The 8,473-nt window shown below is 37.2% G+C and overlaps 1 pseudogene; it reads left to right on the top strand.

The window, feature by feature from the left end:
* Nucleotides 1-341: 341 nt before the first annotated feature.
* On the top strand, nucleotides 342-1,731 carry LOC114709007 (annotated as a pseudogene).
* The last annotated feature ends 6,742 nt before the right edge of the window (nucleotides 1,732-8,473 follow it).

Here is an 8,473-nt window from a genome sequence, read left to right on the forward strand (position 1 = left end):
AAAGTATACTTTTCTTAAAATAATCTAAAAATGCCTGTCAACCTAAGTGACAATAAATACATTTAGCAGAAAGCAAACAGTCTCTTTGTGACAGCAGCAGAGGAAGAAGATGGCAGCCACTTCAGTAACTGCTTGTAGATCTCTACCAGCCTAAGGGTCAGGGGTCCTCACAGAATGTGAAAACTGGGAAACCTCCACAGGGACCCCAGTCATGGCTGTTCAATTCGATGGGGATGTGTGTAGTAGTCAGGGTTCTCTAGACAAACAGGATTCATAGAATGAATCTCTCTCTCTCTCTCTCTCTCTCTCTCTCTCTCTCTCTGTATATATATATATTTTTTTATTCACTGTTCTTCCCTTGACTAATTCTATGTGGATTTTTGTGTGTATATTTGGCAATTGTCCTTTGGATATTCAGGCGACATCTACAGAGAAAGAAAAAGTCAGTTTCAACCAGCAGAAATGGGAAAGATCAAATGGTGGTTGCATTTTTCCATCCTTACTGCAGTGTGGGCGGTGGAGAAGAGAGGGTTCTATGGTGTGCCTTGAAAGCCCTGCAGAAAAAGTAGGTATTCTGTAGCAGTTATGTTGTGTATACTGGTGACATTAATTCCAATGGTCAGCAGATACTAGAAGGTGCTTTTAGGAAATTTAACATCAAGTTAGTTCACCCAGTGGAGTTTGTTTTCTTAAGGAAACGCTACCTTGTGGAAGATACTCAGTATTCCCACTTCACATTGCTAGGCCAAAGTCTTGGATCCATTCTTCTTACCTGGGAAGCTCTGATGCAGCGTGTTTCCGGTGTTTCCATCGATTCAATGGGATATGCTTTCACACTCCCTCTGTTTAAATATGTAGGGAGCTGCCGAGTTGGAAGCTATGTTCATTATCCCACTATCAGCACTGACATGCTCTCTGTAGTGAAGAATCAAAACACTGGATTTAATAATGCGGCTTTCATGAGCAGAAATGCTTTTCTCAGCAAAGCAAAACTCATCTACTACTGTTTATTTGATTTTATTTATGGCCTCGTTGGTTCACGCAGTGATGTAGTCATGGTGAATTCTTCTTGGACACTAAACCATATTCTCTCACCGTGGAAAGTTAGGCATTGCACTAACATTGTTTATCCACCTTGTGATGAGCAGACATTTCTGGACATCCCCTTACAAGAGAAAAAGGTGACCCCTGGACATTTGCTGGTTTCCATTGGCCAGTTTAGGCCTGCACGCTTTGCAGATCAAAGCCTTTGCTAAATTGCTAAATGAGAAGGCAGCTGATTCACGCCCTTCACCTTAAACTTGCCCTTATTGGAGGGTGTCAAAACAAAGAGGATGACCTTCAAGTAAACCAACTGAGAAAACTCTCAGAGAATTTGGGAGCTCAAGAGAATGTGGAATTTAAAATAAACATCTCATTTGATGAATTGAAAAACTACCTGTCTGAAGCAACAATCGGTCTTCATACCATGTGGAAGGAGCTTTTGGAGATTGGAGTTGTCGAGTGTATGGCAGCTGGCACAATTATCCTTGCACACAATTCAGGAGGCCCAAAGCTTGACATTGTCATTCTTCATGAAGGACAAATAACTGGATTTCTGGCTGAGAGTAAAGAAGGCTATGCTGAAACCTTGGCTCATATTCTTTCTCTGTCTTCAGGAAAACGGCTAGGTTTTCTGACCAGGACTTTGAAGTATCATTTCTGTCTTCTGTCGAGAAGTTACCTATGTAATGCCAAATGTGTGCTCATTCTAGATATTTTCTACAAAATGGAGCTGGGATATGGGTAAGTGGTAGAGCCTGTGCTCAGTGTGTGCAAGGTCCTGTTTTCCATCCCAGCATCAAAAAAGTCAAAGGAAATGCTTCACTTGGAAACACCTTCACATGTAAATATTTTCTAAATTCATTCCCTACTGTAATAAAGGCAGTCTGAGCAATATTCTCAGCAATGTAATATAGACAAGGCAGTATTTAACAAAATGGCAAAATTACCTATATGGGAATAATAATCTCCTGTACCTTAATGTACAGATTTTACATTAGCATTTGGCCTCAAAATCTGAACAGTACAAATCTCAAAGAAAAAAATTACCAATCAGATTTTTACATAAAAAAGTTCAGTAATCTAGAATTTGTTCACTCCATGAGGCTCAATATCTTAGCTAGTCTTCTGTATATGCTGGAATCCTGAAGAAGTAGGCTCTAATGCCAGTGAAGGAATGGATTTGCTATCAAGACCAAAGTAAGCAGACAAAAACCAAAAGCTTCCATCTATCATGTCCTTATATAGGCTTCCAGCAGAAGGTGTGGCCCATATTAAAAACCTGTGTCTTTCTGCCTCAAGATTCGGCTTAAAGCTGTGTCTCCTCCACTCTCAAGATCTGGATTAAAAGTGGATCTTCCTACTTATAATTAAGCACAAAAAGAATAAATAAATAGATAGATGGATATATAGATAGATGATAGATAGATAGATAGATAGATAGATAGATAGATAGATAGATAGATGATAAACAAGTAAACATCCCTCACAGTTGTGTCCTCCATATTTATATTTAGTTAATTCCAGATGTAGTCAAGTTCACATCCAATAGCAGCCATCACAGAGTGGTTCTGGGAGCACCTCCAGAACAACCACTGGGCTTGGCATCACCAGTCAAATGACTGACCAGCTAACCCCTATTCATGATCCTTCTTCTGCTGCCACTCAGACTCAGTAACTGATACCCAATCAATAGCTGATGCTGTCACTTACCTGCTTGGTTTCCATAGCATAGATGAAATTGAATGAGCCTCCATTGGAACATAAAACTGACATTTTCTTTAAAGAAATGTATCACAAAGACAGAGAAGTCATGATGACAAGAAATACTGCAAGCTGAGACTCCAAGGAGAAAGGCAGGTGTACTCAGTTCCCATGGCAGTATGAAGGTAAGGAGGTTCTTTTCCATTAGAGGCTTCTGGAGATAAGAAATCTATGGCTATGTTGATGCTACCTATAAAATGCATAACCAAAGAACAATATCTGCAGTTCACTTCCAATACTTGCACTTTCAAGATGGAATCAAATGGCTCCAGTAGAAGGATGACGTTTGACAGGCATTCAAGAATCAGAAGCACAGTGGCAGATACTTTTGGAAGATCATGAACGTAAATTAACCATTGCCACTTTACCACCTCCCCAAATATTGGCATTACAGGGTAGAACAAAAGATACTCATACTGATACAAAATTGAGTAGTTTGACAATGAGGAAAAAATAGAAATGTATTTAGAGGATTGTGAGAGGATCCACAATTTTGACCCAGCCAGCCAGCTGCCTGCAACCATTTGAATTGATGCAGGGAACATTTACTTCACCCTCAGACAAACAGACAATGATAATTTATGTTTATATGTAAACATTTTATTTCCCTTTGGACATAATGCTTTATCAGTACTTTTCTGGAGTGGTTGAATAAATTTCTAACTTTGAAACAAATATGCATCTAGTAATTTCTTTTTTTTTTCTTCCTTTTCTGGAACTGAGGACTGAACCCAGGGCCTTGTGCTTGCTAGGCAATCACTCTACCACTGAGCTAAATCCCTAACCCGCATCTAGTAATTTCATCGTCAGACAATCAGGGAAGCCCTAGTGAAAATGTTAGAAAACGATAGAAAGACAAGATTTGTAATCACTGATTAGTGACAGCATATACCTGGAGGGAAATTTTATAGAGCTATACTTTACATTTCTTTATTAGACATTCACTAGATTATACAACCTTAACTTCTCCTGTTCAGGCCATACTTTGGCACAATCATACAAACACACATGCATATGTTAAAACAACAACTAAAGAAGCCATAAATTTGAAAGCAAACTGGAGTACATGGGATGATCTGAAGAGGGAATGATTATATATATATATATATATATATATATATATATATATAATTAAATTTATATTATTATAAATTAAAAATTATAATTATATTAAAATTTATTAAATTGTATATTATAAATTATAAATTAAAAATTTATATTTTAAAAATAATTAAATTTTAAAATACTAAAGAGAGTACTTTGAAGAGAATAAAACTACATTCTTTTGACTACATTCAATGTAGAAACACACATATGAATATTATACTACTCTAACAGTATATTAAATTATGCTCTAGGTAAGAGTGTTTTATTTGATTACTTAAATATAAATACTCTACAGGTATTGAATTCTGAGGTCAGCATACAGCTGGCTAGTCACTCCTTGGTGATGTGTGGGAAAGTTGTCACTGGACTTTGTGCCACTCAATTAATTCAGCTAAGAGAGTGGCACCGTCTCTTCTTTCGTCTTCATTCTCTTTGTGAAAAATTAATTCCATATCAGAAGTTTCTAAATTGCTTTTCTTAATGAAAAATGAAAAATTTTAATTACTCACCAAGAGCAGCTATTACATTTCAATGCTGTTTGCAAACTAAGGCATATTTGTCAAGAGCAGACACATAACACCTATTTTAATTTTTGAATACCCACCTTTAATAGTAAAAAGATAGATTTTTGATACTAATTTTGTCTAATTTTTTAAAATATCTGATATTTGAAAATGGTTTTCAAAGCATCATATTTCATATTCATGCATTTCTATACTTCTTTGAAATGAGTGGCACTAACCTGATGCAGATGGACTAATATTAATAACTGATAAATATATCTGTGTCTCACTGGATATGCTATAAGTGATACCATGCCTGCAAGTCAGTTATTACATAAACTGTGAAAAGGGTGACTTGTGACTTGAAGCTGTCAGGTTCTGTTTGTTTTGCCTTGTAAGCATATGGTCTTCTGTCCGGAATATGCTGTTACTTGCAGCTACTATGAGATGTGGATGGTATCTCAGAGCATCAACATACAATCAACAGTCAGAGCACTGGAGATGAGACCAGATGGGATAAAAGAAGCATGAAGTGACCATGTTACAAGGATGACTTTTCTACTAATTTTCATATTATAAGTAAATTACTACTAATTTCCTCTATTACTAGTATGCCAATATTCATGCTTTTGAAATAAAAGGGAAGATAGAAACCTGGCTCAGTAGTTAAGAGCACTGACAGCTCTTCTAGATGACATGGATTTGATCCATAGTGCCCACATAGTGGCTCACAACCCTCTGTAGCTCCAATCCCAGGGGAATCCAGACATCCTCTTCTGACTTCTGTGGGCACCTAGAAAAAACACAGTGTATAGCCATACATGCAAGCAATACACCCATGCACATAAAATAAAAATAGTTTAAAAATAAAATGAAATAAATTAGGTCATTTTTTCCTGATGTTCATGTGGTGTTTCTCCAATGTAAAACCATACACATTGGGCTTTAGCCTTTGGTTTCAGAACATACCAAGTTTCTTCAGTCTTTTAAAGCTTTCCAATAAGTTTCACCATTTTACACCAGGAGTGGCTGTGCATTCTTTAGAGTTTAGAATGTTTCAAAAGCTGGTGACACTATTTTGTGATATTTCAAAATATGGTACTGCTAATGAGCAGTCAGCATTTTCTGTTAATTCTCATTTCTGACAAACAAAAGTTTTTACAATATATTTCCATTCTTATGGGTCATGTACTGATAAACTTTAGTACTGAAGAACATCTTAACAAGCCACCTCAGAATCTCAGCGTTAAACAGGCAGAGTTATTTCATGCTGACATCAGCTCCCATTTTGCTCCAGATCTTCTCCAAGATGTGGATCTGTTGTCTGTCAAAAGTTATGTGGAGGACTGACCCTTCTGGCACATTGAACAGCAAAAGCTCTTCATTGATAAGGGAAAGTGCAAGTATATAGATCAGTAGCTCCTAATTCTCTTGCCTCTACTCTCACAGTTGGGGTTTTCTTACTTGTATATAGTGAACCAACAATTGTTTAATGAAAACTCTCAAAAGATCATTTCCTCAAAGCAGCAAAGGACCACATATCTTTTTCTTTCATGTAACAAGTAATAGAGACACAGAGCTGTTCACAGGAAGGCAAAACACACACACTTGAAAACAATAATGCAATCCCTGTCAGGACATATTCACTGAACTCCCTTCTTCTCCCCTCCCCTTCCCTCCCCTCCTCTCCACTCTCCTCTCCTCTTTGCCAGAGGAGCAGCAGGTGTCAATTGAGCTTTAGGAGTTCAGCTCACCAAAATGAGAGACACTGATGCATAAATCTTAGATAGGCAAGACCCAAGGGCTTTGGCTCCAGAATGTCTCTTGCTATGGCTGTGCCTTACATGTTTGGTACTGCCATTTTTCTCTGGGATAGGGCATGGTGTGAATGGTTGTGGGGGATCTCAGCTACCTTTAATGTAGTGTGATTATCTCATGGAAATATCCCATCCTACTGGGCATTTTTACCTGTGGATTACTACGATTTCATCTTAAGATATATTTTTTAATTGAAATAATGATTTTATACAATAAAATCTTAGACTTAGTTTAGAATTTTGATGATTAAGGATTTTTGACAAATGCAGTAAGGGATTATGATAGAGGTTAGTTTAGTGGGAAAATTCATATAGGTAAAGGTAAGATAAAGTATTGCCCTCACTCCTGATAAAGCAGGGGATGCAGAGGATCAAAAATAGGAATAAGAAAGTGTCACACAGCTAGGACTTATTTGCTTCACTTGAGGAGTCCTATTGACAATGGTTTAGGTTAATAATTAAGAAAAACAATCCAGTCCCAGGAGTTAGGTTACTCAAGCTCTTTTTGATGTTGGGAAATGTGTTCATGGGTTTCAGTGTGCATCATAGCTAAAACAAAGCTTTAAACAATTGAATTCATGTAACTAGAAAATGAAGAATTAGATGGTTAATCAAGATAATTGGCAGAACTCTAAAATATGAAAAGTGAAACAAGTAACCTGTTGTAGCAGGAATCTTAAAAGTTGTTATTAATAAAATCAAACCCGAGGCGAGTTATTGGGGTCCATGCTGGTAAATCAGAGAGACAGAACAAGCCACAGCTATCTCACCTCGCCAGATCCTCATCTGGTCTCCTCAGACTGGAGGCCTCTGAGTCCTCATCCGGAATGGGTCTCAGCTGAATTACTGCTCAAAAGCCTGAATGCTTAACCAGCCAAAAGCTTAACCAGCCAAATGCCTCTAGTTTCTGGTCCTCACGCCTTATATATCTTTCTGCTTTCTACCACCACTCCCTGGGATTAAAGGCTGGCTTTCTGGGATTAAAGGTGTGTGTCACCATGCTTGGCTATTTCCAATGTGGCCTTGAACTCACAGAGATCCAGAGGGATTTCTATCTCTGGAATGCTAGGATTAAAGGTGTGAGTGCCACCATTTTCTAGCCTTTGTATCTAGTGGCTGTCTGTTCTCTGACCCCAGATAAATTTGAGTACACAATATTTTGGGGAACACAATACCACCACAACCTATTTTTCTAGCAATTATAAAACTATTGTCTGTGTAAAAGATTGTGACTAAAAGGCTCCAGATCTGTGAGAAGGTGAATGTTTTTATAGTCATTATATAGCAACTATGTAACTTTTTGTTATGGGGGAGGAAATACCCTCCTCTTTGTAATGAATTTGGTGTGGGGAATAAAAAGAGGGTGTCCGAAAAGTAAAGACATAAAAGAAGAAGCTTTTATCCCTCAGAGAAGTCGTCCTTCTGTTTTTCTTGCTGACTCTGCATCTCATTTCTGGTCTCTCTCTGAGTTGCAGAAGTCTAGACCCTCTGTACCTTCTCCTCTCTTCTTTCTTTCTCCTCTCTTTCTAGATAGTTTTTTCCCCAAGGACAGATTTTTTGAGGTTATTTTGGTATTAAAATATCTTTCTTAATTTGTTTGTCATTTCACCACCTTTTCAATTCATTCTAATGAACAGAAATTTAATATGAAAAACAATACTCTTTTATATTAATTTATTTTTAGTTTATGTATGTCTTGTGCATTGTTTAGTATTCCAATTCTAAGCTTACTTTATAAATATATGCTCATGTCTCTTCATATATTCTTCAAGAAAATATCTACCTCCACTATTTTAATTGAGTTTGCTGTTCCCCACTTTGTCTTTCTCTGAATCTTAAGGTAGTCTTAAGTTTGCAGTGATCCTCCTGCCTCAGGCAAACAATGCTGGCATACAGGAATATGTCACGTACTACACTTACCTAAACATTGATATTTAATGTTCCTATAAATTTAATATTTGTTTTAAACTAGATATAGATCATTAACACAACAAAATGAAATCAAGGAGATAAAAATTGGAAAAGAAAAAGTCGACTTTGAGATACCATCTTACACTTGTCAGAATGGATACGATCAAAAACGATGACAGCTTATGTTGTAGAGGATGTAGAGTAAGGGGAACACTTCTTCAGTGCTTGTGGGAGTGCAAACTTGTACATCCACTTTGGAAATCAGCATGTTGACCTCTCAGAAAATTGGGCAACAATCTACCTCAAGATCTAGCAATACCACTGTTGGAC

The sequence above is a fragment of the Peromyscus leucopus genome, chromosome 2 (assembly GCF_004664715.2).
Source record: "Peromyscus leucopus breed LL Stock chromosome 2, UCI_PerLeu_2.1, whole genome shotgun sequence".
Lineage (NCBI taxonomy): Eukaryota > Metazoa > Chordata > Mammalia > Rodentia > Cricetidae > Peromyscus > Peromyscus leucopus.